Source organism: Eretmochelys imbricata, chromosome 8 (genome assembly GCF_965152235.1).
Source record: "Eretmochelys imbricata isolate rEreImb1 chromosome 8, rEreImb1.hap1, whole genome shotgun sequence".
Taxonomy (NCBI): Eukaryota; Metazoa; Chordata; order Testudines; family Cheloniidae; genus Eretmochelys; species Eretmochelys imbricata.
The window spans coordinates 11741382-11758423 of record NC_135579.1 but is presented as its reverse complement, the minus strand read 5'-3'; the positions used below and the strand labels follow the sequence as shown (position 1 = coordinate 11758423).

The window sequence follows — 17042 nt, the reverse complement described above, 5'->3', positions numbered from 1 at the left end:
GGAAAAAAAAATCAAACCACTTCTGCTAGCTCCCACCAAATTGAGCCAGTTGCCATAACAGCTCATCAGTGAATATGACAGCAAAAGCTGGCCTCGTTGCTTTGGGAAATTACCCAAATTAGTTTACATCCCCTTTTAAAACCACGACTTCAAAAATCAGATTTAAAACTTTATTTAAAACAGTACCATCTATTAAGTGCTGTCTCGTTGCATGCTCTTAGCAAAATGGTGTGGTTTCTTTGTCAGCTCCAACTTGGAATTGTATAAACCATTTTTCTACCTACTATAGCCCTACTAGCAAATATTTTTACAGTCAATAATCTCAATTTGGGTTCCCATCAATTTTACAGATGCTAACTCCATCAAACTTTTAACAAAATATTATCCATGTTTTCACTAAACCAAAGCATTGGAAAAGCAGGGGAGGAAGTTTAAAAAAAAACTGTGTGGGTTTTAGTTTCTCTCATTTCCTAACTGAAAAGCAGAAGTAGAGAAATATAATTTTTCTTCCCCACAGGGGCTCTTCTGGGTGTGGAAGTACTGAAGGTCTCCATTGCAAGCTGGCTAATTATGGTATGTAAAAAAGATGGCCTTCATTGAAAGCAAGGAACAAATATAACTAACGTACTCATAAACAAACTAGGAAAATGCTACCTAGATGGAACTACTATAAGGTGGGTGCAAAACTGGTTGGAAAACCGTTCCCAGAGAGTAGTTATCAGTGGTTCCGAGTCGTGCTGGAAGGACAAAACAAGCGGGGTCCTGCAGGGATCAGTTCTGGGTCCAGTTCTGTTCAGTATCTTCATCAATGATTTAGATAAAGGCATACAGAGTACACTTATAAAGTTTGCGGACGATACCAAGCTGCAAGTGCTTTGGAGGATAGGATTATAATTCAAAATGATCTGGACAAACTGAAGAAATGGTCTGAAGCAAATAGGATGAAATTCAATAAGGACAAATGCAAAGTACTCCACTTAGGAAGGAACAATCAGTTGCACACATACAAAATGGGAAATGACTGCCTAGGAAGGAGTCTGGGGATCATAATGGACCACAAGCTAAATATAAGTCAACAGTGTAACGCTGTTGCACAAAAAGCAAACATCATTCTGGGATGTATTAGCGGGAGTGTTGTAAGCAAGACATGAGAAGCTCTACTCTGTGCTGATTAGGTCTCAACTGGAGTATTGTGTCCAGTTCTGGGTGCCACATTTCAGGAAGGATGTGGACAAATAGGAGAAAGTCCAGAGAAGAGCAACAAAAATGATAAAAGGTCTAGAAAACAAGACCTATGAGGGAAGATGGAAAAAATTAGGTTTGTTTAGTCTGGAACAGAGAAGACTGAGAGGGGACATGATAACAGTTTTCAAGTATGTAAAAGGTTGTTACAAGGAGGAGGGAGAAAAATTGTTCTTCTTAACCTCTGATGATAGAGCAAGAAGCAATGGGCTTAAATTGTAGTAAGGGAGGTTTAGGATGGACATTAGGAATAACTTCCTAACTGTCAGGGTGGTTAAGAACTGGAATAAATTGCCAAGGAAGGTTGTGGAATCTCCATCATTGGAGATTTTTAAGAACAGGTTAGACAAACACTTGTCAGGGATGGTCTAGATAATACTTAGTCCTGCCATGAGTGCAGGGGACTGGACTAGATGACCTCTCACGGTCCCTTCCAGTCCTATGATTCTATAAATATGAAATCCCCAAAAGTATATGGCATGTTCTGAAGTACTTGCAATTCAATTAAAGCAACATTTATGCATGTGTTATTCTATGCTGGAATCTTCAGTACATAGTTTTCAAACAAAGCTATTGGTGGAAAACAAAATACCAGCTATTTTACAAATACAAGTAAACTTTGCTTGTTCACACAATCTAAAATATGCAAACATCCGACAGTCTCTCAGCAAGGATTTATTAGCTGAGGCTGTAATGAGATGCCACATTACCAGAACTTCATTTTTCCAACTCTACAACAGAACATTTACTAGTGAAGTGAACATTTAATGAATGAAGCATGGTCATAAATGAAAACTGAACATTAACTGTCACAGTAAGTGGAAAAAATGCATCTTGTGATGCATTAGCCTTGCTTCCAAATGGTGATTATTCATTTAGAGGCAAATCTAGGCTCCTCCACAGCTATAGAGAGAGCCCCTGTGAAACAGAACTTCCCAGTTTTTCAAAAATGCTGGGGCTGAATAAATTCTCCTTTCCACTCACCCTCCAATTGGCAGGGTATATGAATGTTCCATGGAGTCTACTTCACCCACTGGGCTAAAGTTTCTTCTGCAAAGCTACTCCACAGCAGCTTACGAGGAGCGGCTCCAAGGCCTGTATTTCTTTAGTGCCCAGTCTGGCTTAGCAGGTTACAGTTTGCCTCCTGTTCACCAATTTGAAAAACTCTAACCTGCAATGGGCCTGCTAGTCATTAGTGAAGTTTAGAGTGGCTCTACTTATGTTTTGAAGAGTGCTATACCGCTCTAAAGGCTGGCATATGGGATATTTTTATACTTGGCCAAACAATTAATTTCAAATAGTATTGTCGGACCTCTAGAACAGGGGTGGGCAAACATTTTGGCCCAAGGGCCACATCGGGGTTGCAAAATGGTATGGAGGGCCAGGTAGGGAAGGCTGTGCCTCCGCAAACAGCCTGGCCCCCGCCCCATCCGCCCCCCTCAGAACTCCTGCCCCATCCAACCCCCCCTGCTCCTTGTCCCCTTACTGCCCCATCCAACCCCCCCGCTCCCTGTCTCCTGATCGCCCCCGCAAACCTCCTGCCCCTTATCCAACCCCCGCCCCCCCATGCCGCTCAGAGCGGCAGGACTGGCTTATTGGAAAGCCTGGGAGGTGGGCGGGTGGGGGGAGCAGCGGGGAGAGGGGCCAGAGGCTAGCCTCCCCGGCCTAGACCTCAGGGGCCAGGCAGGATGGTTTGCCCACTTCTGCTCTAGAAACTTTTGAAAATATATACAATCCAAATGCTTGTGTCTGTAGATTTGTTCCTATAGCTCTGACACCCAGAGAAGGGGCAGAAGAATTCAGGTAGGACCATACTTCCAAGATCTCAGTGCATGTCTCACCCCTCCCACATGGAACAGGGTAGGTCAGTGAGCAGCAGTGAGGTATTGGACAGGGGAGCACATCCTCCCAGCAGCACCCTGGAGTTTCTTAGGCTATATTTTGTGTCCTGTCTGAGGTGAGAAACCCCCCGTGTAGGAGATGCTGGGGCAGTCATGCCCATGGAGGCCCTGGTAGCTTGGCTGCCATTCTTTGGCAATGTGGCTTCACTGAAACGGATGCCAGTTTCCACAAAGCCTCTCTACAGGTGGCCCCAGTCTCTGGATTTATGCAATCTGGCAACTTACTCCATGGGGCAGTCTCTCCTTCGGAATGGGTGGAGGGGAATCTGAAAGAGTCTCAGTTTTCCTTCCCTTAGTGCCCCTGTGGATTTTACTGTGTGTGCGCGCGTGTGCACCGGGGGGAGGGGAGGGTGCATGTTTGATCTAGCCCTGAGTGGCTAACACTTGGAGCCCAATTCGTAAGAGTAAAATGTGTAGCAAAATAGCATTTTTCTGACATTTTGACTGAACTGGTGTTAAATACAGCGTATCTGATTTTTCAGAATACAAACTGAAGACCGACATGGGCTGTCGTGGTAGAGTGCCACAGTGTACAGTACAACGGGACCACATGGCATTACACTTTTATTTCTACCACCGAGAAAATGACTCAGCTCATGAGAGATGGAGATGTGAGTTATGAAAGTTATTCCTTCATATGTGGAAGCAGATTGTACCTACGTCATTGTCTGTGGATATAGAAAGTCTGTTTGAGTGATGCTAAGGTTGTCGTTAACTTACTGCCAATTGTCATCGATCGTTATCAATTCAACTTCCATTATCGGGCTTGAGCAAAGGCAGCAGAAAAGAGCCTGGCTGGTGCTTTCCAACCCATCTTGTAGTTCTTGCTCAGTAGAATAATCTTCCCATTAATGTAGAACATTCAAGGCTTCTGTGCTCATAGTAAGCACCTTCAAGATGCAATGTATATAACAAGACTGAGTCTAGGATTGTCACTCTGTGTGTAACTCTGAAGCCTAAAATATATGAGTGAGCGTGAAGTGATGGAAACGGCTACAAGCATGGTTGAGACCTCTCTTTGTTCAGAATATCACCAAGTTCGATCATCACTGGGATCTGTGGTCTTTTACCATCCAATTTTTAAATTCTCTGCCATTTTAACTTTGATGTAAACCTGTGCAAGGCGTGTATCTGGGCCATGCCAAGAGTGCTAGATCATTGTGATATCAGAGATAACTCAACCAACCACCACCATTACTCTACAGCTAGTCCGCATGTAACAGTTTCATTGGCTGTATGAGGGAGAATGTACAGATGGTGGATAACTTGGTCCAACTGCCACATCCATGTGACAGCGTAGGATTTTAGCTACTAGTGATATATACACAATGGGTAGTATTTTTTCCATACTATGCTTGCTTTAACATTACTTCCCATGACCACAAGTAGCTCCTGCTAACATTAATTGTAACCATGGACCTACACTAAGAATCAAAAAATAAGTGTACTGTGAGGTGATCAGACAACAACTGATTACCTAATCAGAAAAATATAGTGCAAGCTGAGAGGATGAGTTTGTTTGTTTGATGTATACATGGAATTACTCAATTTGTAAATGCAAAAAAGTTTTAGGGAATTCCTAGTTGAAGCTCTAATACCCTCCTTTATTCTGGCATCTGCTTAACATAAAAGGGATAAAAATAAGACAAAGTTTTAAAAGATCCCTTCAATTTTAACTATGGATTTGTGAGTATCAGGTTGTATAACTTGTACATGATTGGAAGAGGCTGGAGGCAGAGGAGGGATTTAATTTGCAATGGCCAAAATAAACATACTTATTGAAAATACAGATGTAAAGATAATGGCCATAGGTCTGATGCTGAAGAAAATTCTATTTTACTTTACATGGTGCTCACAAACAGTTTGACTGTAAAACAAACTCTGAAATGCTGCCAACTTTCATGAAACCTAGGGCAGTTTGCTGAGTCACTGCACACAAGGTAAAGCTAACCAAAAGGAACTGCATAGAGTGCTCAACAGTTGTTACAAGATTTGGAAAAAAAAAAAAAAAAAAATCAGAGAACACATGTAATAGGCGCATTCCTCTTCTTTCTCCACTGACTTTCCATTGCAATATTTGGCAAACTTCCGCGAATGTGTAGGGAATACAACTCTATTCTGACTGTGACACACTGACATAGAGCAAAAGTATGTGATTTATATTACAGATACTTCTGGATCAAGGATAAAGACAGACTAGATGAGTTAGATCCCTAATAACGTACCAGGCAGTGGTTCAGCCATGAATTTTCTTAAAAGCTTAACGTTTACACTAATAACCACCAATGTTGAGACTCCCATTGTCTTCAGTGGGGCAAGCCCCTAGGAGGATTCCATCCCCCATCAAAATAACTAACAAGAAAGAAAAGAACAAACACAAGCTATGGGCTTTACTCTTCTCTGACCTACACCAGTGTGAATCAGCTTTAAGTTCACTGAGGTCAATAGGCTCAATGCTCAGCTGTACCTCTGCAAGTCAGGATAATTCAGCTCTACTTCTTTAATTCATGCTTGAAACTGGCTAGGATATTCTTGGTTGAATTCAACACTGTATGTGAAGAATGCATACATTGCAGTCAAAGGCACACTTTTAATATACACTCCAGATGCACACGGAGGTCTTCCTTGTTTGAAAGCCTAAGCATCATACAATTCATATCACACAGTGCACATCTTGGTAAAAAGGTACATAATAACAGGTGGCTGTCATACCCTGCATTTGACATTAGTTTAGCCAATACCAAATTAACGTCTGGTAAGAGGGTCAAGCTAATAACTTGCTATTAAAAGTCATCAAGTGCTGACTCTAAGTGACTATTTTAGTCAAGCAAGTAGCATTCATACTAATCAGGTCAGAGACAGTGACTAGTCTGATTAGATACTTACATCCACATGATAATTATACTCACCAAACAAAGATGACAGATTTCACTAGCTCTTATATAAGCATATCAAGGGGAACGTTTTACAGGATAATGTTCTTCTGCAACTGGGTACACATCAAGATGAAACACGGACATTTGCCTTTCCCACCCTCCTCCTTTCACCATCAAGGCAAAAAGAGAGATGTTTGTTTTTTGCTCCAGCAGAGATTAATTCTGTTGCAATACTGTTCATTTTCTTTCCATCATCCCAGATCAGTAACAATGTAAATGCTGTCAACCCATCTGATGTATATTGCTCACTGTACTACTCTTGAAAAGCTGCATTCTGATAATCTTTGACAGCAGACTTGCTCTGTCCTTCAGCTAATCAGAAGCTAGTTAGGAATACTTTATAAAATACAGTGTCTAAAAGCATGAATAAAATGGTCTCTAATATGTGAGCCTTCTACAGTAGGATTCCTGGTCCCGACTAAGACTTCTATTAGTAATACAAATAATAAATAGGGTTATATCAGCAAGTAAGCAAGCAATGATTTGATATAACAACATGATTTCACATGAAACTAAGTCCTCTATTGAGGCAGTAACTTTTTTATTATTGGCCTGTGAAGAGGCAGCAATCAGTATGGAAGAATCAAATAACAAGAATGGCCACAACCCCCATACACTACTACTACCCTACTACATTCATTTCTCATCTAAAAGCATTACATCAAAATATACAGTTAAAAATGGATACATCCACAGAAAAACTCTATCAAGACAAATTCTCCTCAACTACAGTGCTCCATGGCTGTTCATTTTATGGAGGTTCCATAACAAATGAAAGTGTCTAAATATTTCTAACAAAGGAAACTTACTTTTTTTTAAGCTAATGGTCGTTTTATTTCCACTAAGTTTGTGTGCAAGAATGAAAATAGTTACACAATTTTAGCATATTGACAAAAGGGCTTTTTACAAAGCTGCAAGATATTTAGGCAACGGCTCCCTTTTAATAAATAAATGAGACTGTGTGAATGGTATTAGAGGTGTGCTATGATTCCTTGCAGGCCATTTCTTGCTGCAAATAATTAGACTAATGTAAATATACTATTGTCTCTGTTGACCACTCTTGGAAGTGCTGACACTGGGGAAAAAGGAAGCCTCTTGTAAGAAAAATGCTGTATGTACATGAGCAGGCATAAAATTAAGACTGAAAGGACTTTAAATCATTGAACCATTTAAGAATTGGGGATATATGTCAAGACAGACAATGTGTTTCAGGGAAAGAATGTTTCAGAAATTCCTTTACCACAACCACTATTTTGGAAGCAGGCAAAAATGCAATAAACAGTTGATGTGGATGTTTCCCAGCCAAAATCCTGAGGTAGAATAAGTTTAAAAATAGACAAGAATACTGCCTGGCCCTGTGCAGGTGCACAAATAGAGGAGAGGGTACAAGCACCTGCCCCTGAGTAGATGTCAGGCACAATTTGATCCTCACACTTAACTCCTTTGACTGTTAAGAACTATATTAAGATGAATGCCGGTATTAGTCTCTCCAGTGTGGGCTGGGAAGGGAGAAGGAGACGGAACCATAGACCATCCCTCCCTCCCATTCTTCCCCAGCAACATCCAGTAGGGATGGTTGGGTAAAGAGGGGGAATAGCTATGCTCCCCTTCCCCAACTTAGACCTCTGGAAAGCACTGTGCCTGCTTTTAAGCATAATGCTGCCCAGATTTCTCACTGGGCCAGTGTCCCTCTTCTTAACACAGCTCTTAAAATTCTGAGGCCTTCTCCTTTCCTCCAACTATTTTACTTGTCATATACTTACATTGTAAGCATGCAGAGCAGGGGGACTGATTGGGGCCTTTAAAATGGTAAGGTGAAATATACATCATCGTTTCCTTATTTTGAGAGTGAGGGAAATTTGGATCCAAACTATTGTTCTGGAGTGTTAATATTCCAACTGTCCTGCAGAGAATGGATCTTTTTAAGGAGCTCCCTGTTATTCAGTGGAATTTGCCCTGCAGCACCAAGAGAATTTTATTTTCACTTTATGTAAATGTCTGAATGTTTAATTTCTAAACACTGATGTTTGTAGCAGTTATAATTTTGTTAACACAAAGCTAAAATCAGGAACACCTGAGAGTACCTTCCAGTGTTAATGTCAGCTGGCCAATTCTCCTCTGTTACACCACTGTAAAGGTGGAGCAGGATTTGGTCTGGTGTGTACAGTTTGCATTCAAGTCAATAGACAAAAGAATATTTTATTTAAAATAAAGTTTTCACTTAGGAGTTTAAGTGGCCTAAAAGGTTTCACTTTTTTTACACCATTTTTGCCATGTTCTAGCATAACAACAAAGTGCCCTGCAATTAAAATTTGGCCCTAAAATATTTAAAGGTAATTCCTTCAACTGCTTAAAAAATCAAAATAACAACAGCAGTCCAGAGAAATTGTCCTGTAATGTCTACTCAGTATAAATTCTCACAGTAACCAACAGCATTTAAAATAACAGAAATAGATTTGTCAGAGAAATTGTAATAGCGTTTATGCCTAAATCTCTTATTTCCATTCTGTGCATAAGAACCCAGTTGTTCATTCTCCAATTACAGACTAACTTGCTATTTGGCTCATTTATTTCTCATAAACCTTTAGGAATGGGAGAGAAGCCTCAGCTGTAAAATTCCTTACACACCTGTTGCTACATGACAGTTATACTGTAATCTTAAGAAAAATTGTTACGCTCATTCTAATGGTCAAAATATGAAATCATAAGCTGCTACCATTCAAACATACACTGATTTTTTGAGTTAACTCCATGAGTCACTTCAGATTTACACCAGTTTAACTGATCAAAATCTGGCCCCCAAATGTCTGCTACAACTATAAATGGGGGCATTCTGAAAGTTACCTCTAAAGACTGCATTGCAAACAAGACTACTGTTAGATTAAACACACACAAATTGTGTGTATTTGCTCCTCTTATTTTCCTCTCTCTCACACACACACACACTCTTCAGTTTTCAAGGTAAATCCATGTACTTTGTTTTATGCCTTATTCCCGAGACTGAGAAACCTATATTCACCTTCAGCATGCAATACAGCACATGCATTTAGGGTGCAGCCCATGTGAGAAACACCCACACCCAGGCCCACACTGCATGGATTGTGATGTGTTTGCCAGGAAGATTTGCACAGGCTTTAAAAGAAGTGACAGTCCTAAAATAACGTGTGCCGTATCCATTCCTTGAACAATATTTACTTCTCCCACTTGGAGGTTCCCTCTCTGTTTTTAAAATGTCAGCTAGTTCTTTCTAGGCTGCATCCTTCCCATTTTGCAATCATAAAACAACTTCGTGCCATTGTCTCCTCAGGCTGAAGTGCAATGTACCAAAAATGTCTTCCCACTGTTCTTCAGCCCTTCTTTTTTGGCAGCCGCTACACATTATTATCTTCTCCTGTCCAATGACCCGGTGGGAAAGAGAAGGAGGAAACCGGGGAGGAGGGAAGGGGGAAGAGCTTGTTTCAACATATACAAGATTCATTTCCATCGCTGTGCAACACACTGTCATGCCGGGTGTCAACTGGACTCCTTCCAGCCTTAATACCACCCCCCCGCTTGGGAGTCAACGCGAACACAACGCCCCTGTCCCCACCCTGGGGGGCAAGGAGCTGACGTCCCGGTTTTACGAAAGGCAGAGCAGGGAGAAGGGGATGGGGGCTTTAGGAGGATTTGCTCCCAGGAAGGGGCCCAGGAAGCTCTTTTCTCTTCCCCGAAGCCCCAGCTGCCAACGGGCTCAGCGAGCAGCCCGCTCTCACCCCCCAGCAGCGTAGCCCGGGAGCGCCCGCCCGGCGGCTGTACCTGGGGCAAGACGGGAACGTTACAGAGCAACCGCCCCCCTCCCCGGCCCGGTAACGAGCTCGCGGGCAGCGCGGAGCCCAACGGCCGGAGCCCGGGAGCGACCCCGCCGGCGACTTACCGGGCGGCTCCCGGCAGCAGCGCAATGTCTCCGGCCCGTCTGCCCGTCCCGCTCGCTGGGCTCAGCCCGACGCCGTGTGAACTGGAACAAGTCGACCCCAGAGCGGCGGGGTGGGCTCCCACAATGCACCGCGAGCGCCTCGTCACATCCCCTCCCCGCCTGTGCCAGGGCGGGCCGGCTGCGCTGGTGCCGCCGCCCGCAACGTGTGGCGAGCCCCCGCCCCCACCCCCGCCGGGCGCTGCCGGGCCGCGGGCACAGGGGAGCGCGCGGCCCCCTCTCCCGCGGCTTCTCCTGCCCGCCCACCCGCCTGCCTCTGCTGTTCCCCATCCTGTATTTCACCCGCCCTGTGCACAGAGCCCCCACCCCCCCCCTGCTGTGCGCAGAGCCCCCCGCCCCCTGTGCACAGAGCACCTCTTCCCCCTCCCCCAGTGCACAGAGCCCCCCGTTTCTCTCCCCCACCCTGTGCTCTGTACCCTCCTGCCTCCTCCCAGTGTGCACAGAACCTCCCTTCCCTGCTTCCCCCTCCCCCCCACCCTGTGCACAGAGCCGCCAGCCTCCTCTCTTTCCCATTGTGCACAGAGTCCTGGACTGGACCCTCCTTTTTTACCCACCCTGTGTACAGAGCCCTCTGCCCCTGCATCGCCCCACACCCTATGCACAGCCCATCAAATTGGTGGAATAGCCCTGTTCCCCCTCCCCCTGCAGCTCCCCTACCCATACTGCAAAACCCTAGAGGCCCCAATCCCCCCTTTTTTCTCTCCCTCCCTCCACAGCTCCCCTACCCACAGAATGTGCAGCAGCACACCGCAGAGACCAGCACCCTTTCCATCTGCTTCTCTTCCTGTCTGCCACCTACGCTGGGGGCAGAACACAGAGCCCCATTGCCCCATCTCCTGCTGATTCTCAAGAGAGCACTTGCTGCTCTCTCCCATACAGACCTGTCCTATATACCCACTTCCCCTGGGGCAGGGCCTAACTCAGCACCTCGTGCCTCCCTTTGCAGGGATTCTCCCCCAGCCTCCTGCTGTGACCGACTCAGCATGCGTTGCCCAGCACCCTGGGCCCTCCCTGCCTCTTCCCCTCCATCCTCTGAAAAAGTATGTAATGCACAATCCAGTCTTCATGACAACGTCTCATTACCTCTCCCACTCAGATCCAGGCAGTGAGCACAGTAGAGGATTTCCCCCACTCATGGTGTGGAGCACACTGCAAAGTGCCTCAGCACCATTCCCCGCACGACTGCCTCTTCCCTGCGGCTACCCACGCCTTGTGCTGCAGCACAGTGTGCTCTGGTTCTTTCAATCGTGTCTGGCTTCCTTACTAAAGAGGCTGGGGAGATTGGAAGCAAAAGGCTACAGTGAAGCTGAGGGATAATGTTTCCTTATTTGAATAAAGTTCCTTGTTCAGTGTTAGAAGAAAGTGTCTCTGATTCTCTCCCACACAGTCACATGATACACATACCCTCGCCCCGGGCGGCTATGGCCACCCACACTGCCCCACACCCCTTGCTTCCTCACACAGCTCGTAAGAGGAATTCTGCCTTAGAGATGCAAACACGTCTGTGTGTACCCTGTTGTCATACCAGGGGAGCGTGCCTGCTGCTGCTCTTCTTCCTGGGGTGCAGCCTGCTCCCCACTGCATCACCAACCCGCTCTGCTGGTCAGCGCAGAGAGGCAGGTGGGGCTGTGGCTCTGTCTCCTTCTCTCCTTGATGTTCTGAAGCCTAGGAAGTGTTTAGGAGGGGAGGAGTGCTGCACTGGGGGGAAGGGAGGGTCACAAGGGCTGCAGTTGTGCCTGGCTGCTCAGGAGCATGGAGAGGAGCGGGGCAAAGTTCCCTTCATCCTCCCTCTGGTCTGTGCCTGCGACATGCCCCCCTCCCGATGCCACCTGCCCCTCTACTGCCTAGCCCCCGCTGCTGCTGCTACCTACCCCTCTTCCAGCTTGTGACAAGTCTTTATGCAGTGGGAGGGGGGCCGTATACAAGGAACCCCTTTCCCCCTTCCTTGCACAGGCCTCCCAAAAGGTCCTGTCCCCTCTGTGCGCTGCCAGGCTCGCATGCTACCCTGATGGAGTGATAACTTCATGGCTGCAGGAGTCAATAAGCTACATCCCTGCGGGAGGCATTGGGGCTGCTGGGCATTTGGGTGCAGTGAGCTGAGAGCACCTGGGGGCCCATGCTTGCATCCCACCTCCCACTGGCTGTGCTCCCTCCCACACCCTGGCTGCTGCTGTAGAGGGAGCAAAGAGGCTGCTGGCTCAGCAGGCACCTCAATGGCCCTGAGGATGGGGAGGAGTAACTGCAGTGGAATTCGCCCTGCCTGCGTGTGGCCAGTGCGATATCAAGGGGAGGAGAGTTGGAGCCCCTTGACTGTCACATGAGATACCCAACACTTGACAGCCTGCTGAGACAGTTTACCCTCCTGCTGCTGCCACTATCTTACCAGAGCATTTCCTCTCTCCTGCCTTCTGTGAGAGCAGGAGCAGGCCCACAGGGTTCATAGCATGCAGGCAGCCCTCCCACCCTCTCTCCGTGGTGCTGTGGTGTAGGGGCTGGACTAAGGTGAGGCAGACACTGCTAGCTGCAAGGTTCAGTGACTCATATTAGAGACATGCCACCTGCCAGCCAACAGAAAGCTCTTTGGGCCAGGACACACAAGAACATTCATACTGGTTTCAACTCGTGGTCCCTCTAATCCAGTGTCCTTTATCCAACACTAGCCAGCACCAAATGTATAAGAAACCCCGCAGAAGGCACTTAATAGCGGCCCATAGAGAAAATTTCTTCCTAACCCTCACAGTTAAAGATTGGTTTAGGCCCTGAAGCGTATGGATTTAAATACTTTCCAAACTGTTGAAGTTTTTAAATCTTTACTATTATAGTTGTGGATGGTCTCATAAATATTTAGTCCTTTTTTGAACCCTGCTAAGTGCTTGGCCTCCAATGATAACTTGGGGCAATGAGTTCCACAGATTAATTACTCTAGCATATATGTACAACACAGCCAAAGGAGACCCTGATATGACTGCACTTTCTGAATGCTACTGTAAATCAAACACTAATGATACATTAGGTCTTTCTTGACAAAGACTCCCTGTCAAAGAAAATACCACGATCGTGCATAGCCAGGCACCTTGGCCCAGATTTGTAAAGGTATTCAGTCTCCTAACTTCCATAAGAACACAGATACACCCCTAGACTGTCTGCAGTGCCTTTGCAGATATGGCTAAGAATACAGCATACTTTGCCCTAACTGTAATCCACACCCACCACCTCCCTCCCATCTCCTCATCTTATCCACACCAGAACCTATCTCATCCCCTTTGTTACTAATAATGCTATCCATGCAGCATCTGCTCCCTCACACAGTACGCAGAGCACGGAACAGAATTCATGCTCCCAGTGTCTCTCTCTGCCCATCCCAACCTGCTGTTGTGACCCACAAATTTTAGTTTAAAAAATAAGTACTAATATTGCCAATATGTAAAAAGCAGAGCAATGACTTTTGGTTGGGAGTTGATATCAATCTAACAGCATTTTAAGTGTAGGGAGAGTCCTAGCCTTAGGATGGGCATCAAGGATTAGCTTGGAGGATGATGAAGATGGGTATCTTAGTTGTTCTGTAGGTTTTCATCTTTCAATTTTCTTAAAGGGAGTCTCTAGCTGTTATGGGTGTGAAGAAAACCTTTAAAACATAACCTGAGTGTAACTGATGCAGTGATGTCTTCCTGAGTTTGCAGAGAGCCTGAAACAGTAGCACTGAGTTATGAATTTCCCCATTTATTTCAATGGCAACTCAAAGGCCACTGATATTCATTTAAATGTCAGCATTAACTATCTCATCAAAACACAAATCATCATATTCTGAAGATCTACCCAATCTACTTGACAGGTTTCATAGTAGCAGCTGCGTTAGTCTGTATTCGCAAAAAGAAAAGGAGGACTTGTGGCACCTTAGAGACTAACAAATTTATCATAGCATAAGCTTTCGTGAGCTACAGCTCACTTCATCGGATGCATTCCAATCTACTTGAGTGACCATTCCTTTTATATTTCTTTTAACAACACATGAGGGGCACAATGGGTTTAATTTGACTGAAGGGCAGGGAGTGGGGGGAGACTAAACGCAGCTTTCAAAAATTTGGGAAACACTGCAATGCCTCAAGTATCAACCAAATATAGGACTTAACCCTCTGCTTTATTCCCTCTGCTTATTTTGCTGTGTATTTATTTAGATTTATATTGCTAAAAGGCATCTATCCAGAGCTCTAAGGTCCATTAACATAAATTTAAAAAAGGACAGGAGTACTTGTGGCACCTTAGAGACTAACAAATTTATTAGAGCATGAGCTTTCATGGGCTACAGCCCACTTCAATGGATGCATAGAATGGAACATACAGTAAGAAGATATATATATATATATATATATACACATACAGAGAAGGTGGAAGTTGCCATACAAACTGTAAGAGGCTAATTAAGTAAGATGAGCTATTATCAGCTCATAAATTTAAAGTGTCTATAATCTACAGTCTCTCATACCTCCAACTCTTACTCCATGAATAGTTTAGCACCAGTACTCTGTAAATACTCCTGTTGACTTCAGTGGACTATTTGTGGAATAAGGTGTTATTCAGCCTGAATTGAGGGTATTGGCATCTAGCCCTTTAACACTGGATGGGGAGGTAGAAATGGGAACATTACACTGGGATAGAAAAGGCAATGGAGGTATGGTTGTGGTGGGGGAAGGGTTGTGTATGGTGGAAGCCCCCCTAGACTTAGATAAGGATCTGCACTTTAGGATATTTATCCAGATTCTGAACTTTAAGGATTTTGCCGTCATTGGATTTTTGTGTATGTTTGTTATACTAATTTAAGAGTTTTCGATATGATTTTATTACATTGCAACAATCTGCTGAAATATCATGTACAAATGCCCCCAATGTAATTTGCAAATGCCATCACAAAATACAATGTGCAGAGCCAGCAGCTCCCTGATGTTCTCCCTCCATCTTCTGCTGTTGTTCAACGGTAAGAAGAATGAACGGACTCATCAGACCCCCATACATATGACTTCTCTGATACTCTTTATCATGGTTCTGGACTAGCTGCACCTCTGTGTCCTTTTCTGGTCTTTCTGAGTGTATCCCTCTCCACCCCCAGGGGATAGGCCTTTTGACTTCACCTGTCCTGAGGTGGAACCACATGATTCTTCCACTCTTAAACAGGTTCCACCAGGGCCTGATTAAACTCGGCATTGGCAAGTCTTCCCTTTGGGAGCTGAGGCCAGTGGTGAATGCAGAGATGAGTGGGCAAGCACACATAATATATGTCTGTAGTAGCGGTTTATGTTCTTCCCTCAGTCCACATCATCTACCACCCACCACCAACGGATGTGATGGATTTCCCCATCGTATGAAGCCTGTAAATCAAGACTGTTTGTTCCTCCAAGATATATACTCTAGCCACAGTTTATTGGGGCTAATGAAGGAACCACTGGGTGGAATTCTGTGGCCTGTATTATGCAGGACATCAGACTAGGTGATCTTAATGGTGGGTTCTGGCCTTAAAATCTATGAATCTCTAAGTGCAACAATTTGGTTTACAGTGCACTCCACTTTACATTTCTAGTAGCCTGCTCTTACTGGAGGCAGCTGCCATATTGTATTTAGTTCAGATGCAGTTTGTTATAGAGAACATTCATTTTGTTGCCTTCTTATTCCCCACTGAGGATTACTTTCCCAGCCTGGTAGATAGTTATGAGTAGAAATAAACAAAACATTTTGAACTAAGTTTTTCTCTTGGAAAAGGGACTCTTCCCTCCTGTCCCCCACCAAATTAAATATTTGGCATATCATTTTTTTTCAACATTTTCATGACATTTTTATTGAAAATTTTCTGGAAAAAACTATCAAAATAATTATCAGTATTTTTTGTCTATCAAGACCAGGTGTTTTGGTAAAATGAACAGTGATAACCACTTGGTTAATACCTTTTATAAACATTTTCAATCAAAATATTTTGCAGAAATGAAAAGTGGGTCCATTTGTAGCCTGAAAATTGGAAACAACTGTGACATATTTCACACATTTTAAAAAAAGTCAGTGAGGTATCTCATGCAGCTGGTGGGTATTTTGAATGCCGTACCTGGCAATAAGATCTCTGTAGGATGGCAATAAATCTGAAAATGGAAAAAATGATACTGATCTCTTTTGTAAAGTGCTTTGAAGTCGACTGATGAAAAGCTCCATATAAGAGCTAGTAATAGTAAGGGGAAAATTCAATGGTAGCTATTTCTTCTGTTTGCCAGAAGTTGAGAATGCGTGGCAGGGGATGGATAACTTGATGACTATCTGTTCTGTTCATTCCCTCTGAAGCACTCGGCATTGGCCAATGTCAGAGGACAGGATACTGGTCTAGATGGACCATTGGTCTGACCTAATATGGCCATTCTTATGTTCTTATACACGTGTGGCAATATTACAATGAGTTTGACACTCTGGCACGAGGAAGCGTAATTGCTAGCCTCATGGCCAATGCAAAAGAGGCTTGTTCTTACTGAGATCAGAGCACAAAAAATAAAGAATTGTCTCCCATCTGCAGGGCGTTCCATATTTATCATTCTTATGTTCAGTCGCACATACATGACCTGAATCAGGTTTCACATATAGTAGAGAGATTAGTGTGCTGGCATGTATTGAAAATCAGTGCTTTATACAAATATTTTTGAATGTAAAGTGGCAGGGAAAAGTTCAGTACTATTCCAATGTTGTGCTAAAAAAGTATAGAATGTAAGAGCCAGCATTTAATAATAATTTAAGTCAAAGGTTTCCAAATTGTGGCCCATGGATCCATGGTGGCCTGCCAAGCACTTGGGGGTAGTCTCTGGAAAGCTGGATGATCACATGGTACTATCTGATATTTCTTATTTCAGCTGCTAAATCCTATTAACTGACTGTTAAAATATATTACTTTCCTGACAATTTTCCATGTAAGCTATAGCTGAAGTTGCCACAGGGATTTTACCTGGTTCCCTTGGAGAGGAGAGAGTC

General features: G+C 44.3%; 1 protein-coding gene across 4 annotated transcripts in view; it reads right to left on the bottom strand.

The window, feature by feature from the left end:
- Positions 1-10106, bottom strand: part of MACROH2A1 (macroH2A.1 histone) — a 71433-nt gene extending 61327 nt beyond the window's left edge. For all 4 annotated transcript variants that reach the window (XM_077825234.1, XM_077825236.1, XM_077825235.1 and 1 more), the window contains exon 1: positions 9993-10106. The gene's annotated coding sequence lies outside the window, so the exon portion shown is untranslated. The remainder of the gene's footprint in view (positions 1-9992) is intronic.
- Between the last annotated feature and the right edge of the window lie 6936 nt (positions 10107-17042).